The sequence below is a fragment of the Arachis ipaensis genome, chromosome B5, assembly GCF_059453495.1.
Source record: "Arachis ipaensis isolate K30076 ecotype BB chromosome B5, ASM5945349v1, whole genome shotgun sequence".
NCBI classification, from domain to species: Eukaryota; Viridiplantae; Streptophyta; class Magnoliopsida; order Fabales; family Fabaceae; genus Arachis; species Arachis ipaensis.
In genome coordinates, this window is record NC_142440.1 from 58,869,570 (window position 1) to 58,871,144 (window position 1,575).

Here is a 1,575-nt window from a genome sequence, read left to right on the forward strand (position 1 = left end):
TACTTTGAACCAGATATAGATGAGAATATGGAGAACCATCATGAAGAAGAGGCTCACAACCATGGCAGAGAAGGTCTAGCAAATCATGCTGGGCAAGAGAGAAGAGTTATGGGTTCGTACATCAATCCAAACCCAGAAAATTAAGGAAGTAGCATCCAAAGGCCAACCATACATGCCAACAACTTTGAACTAAAGCCACAGCTCATCACCCTTGTTCAGAACAATTGTTCATTCGAAGGAGGTGTCCAAGAAGATCCCAATCAAAATCTAACCACCTTCCTGAGGATATGTGATACTGTGAAGTCTAATGGTGTTCATCCTGACACCTATAGACTACTTCTGTTCCGTTTCTCACTCAAGGACAAGGCATCTAAATGGCTGGAATCCTTCCCAAAGGAAAGTTTAGCAACATGGGAAGAGGTGGTGAACAAGTTCTTGGCAAGATTCTATCCTCCTCAACGGATCAACAGGCTAAGAGCTGAGGTACAAACCTTCAGGCAGCAAGATGGTGAGACTCTATATGAAGCATGGGAGAGGTTTAAGGACCTGACAAGAAGGTGTCCACCAGATATGTTCAACGAATGGGTGTAGCTGCACATTTTCTATGAAGGTCTTTCTTATGAATCAAAGAAGGAAGTAGACCACTCATCAGGGGGATCTCTGAACAAGAAGAAGACCATTGAAGAAGCCATAGATGTCATTGAGATTGTAGCAGAGAATGACTATTTTTATGCTTCTGAAAGAGGCAACATTAGAGGAGTGATGGAGCTAAACAATGTGGATGCACTGCTGGCCCAAAACAAGCTTATCACCAACCAGCTGGCTGACCTCACCAAGAAGCTGGAGAGGAAGCAAGTAGCAGCAATCACCACCTCATCAGCAACCCAAGAGGGAGTAAATGCAGGGGCAGAGGATGAGCAAGAACAAGCCAACTACATTGGAAACTCATCCAGGAAGACCTATGATCCATACTCCAAAACCTACAACCCTGGTTGGAGGAATCACCCAAACTTTGGGTGGGAAAATCAACAAGATCAAAGCCAAGATCAGAGACGTCACAACCTCAACAACCATGCAGCTAACCAACATTTCACACAGAGATCATATCAATACCACCCTAACAACACCTCTCCACATCCATACCAAAACCAAAATAACCCAACTCACCCATCCAACCTCGACTCATCATCATCTGAAGATAGACTCTCAAGGATTGAGAATATACTTGAAAGCATATGCAAAGAAATTCAAGATAACAAGGTGTTCAAAGAGGAGGTGCGAGCCAGTATCAAGAACCAGGGAGAAATCATCAAGAGGCTGGAATTTCAAGTGGGATACTTATCTGAGAAGATCCCCAAACCTACTGATAGCTTCCCAAGTGACACAGAGAAAAATCCGAGAGGTGAAGCAAAGAAAGTCAGATGGGAAGATTGCAAGATGGTTACTATAAGTGATAAGGAGACTAAGGTAGAGCTGAACAACCCATTAGAATAACCTGAAGACACTTCAGCAGGAAAGCATGGGGAGAATCATCAAGAAACCATAATTACACAGAAAGAGCTGACACAGAAGGAG

At 43.5% G+C, this 1,575-nt stretch overlaps 1 non-coding gene across 1 annotated transcript; it reads right to left on the bottom strand.

Moving 5' to 3' along the window:
* Positions 1-468: 468 nt before the first annotated feature.
* On the bottom strand, positions 469-575 carry LOC148564327 (small nucleolar RNA R71). The gene has a single exon (XR_015884482.1). It is a non-coding gene; the product is annotated as a small nucleolar RNA R71 (small nucleolar RNA).
* Between the last annotated feature and the right edge of the window lie 1,000 nt (positions 576-1,575).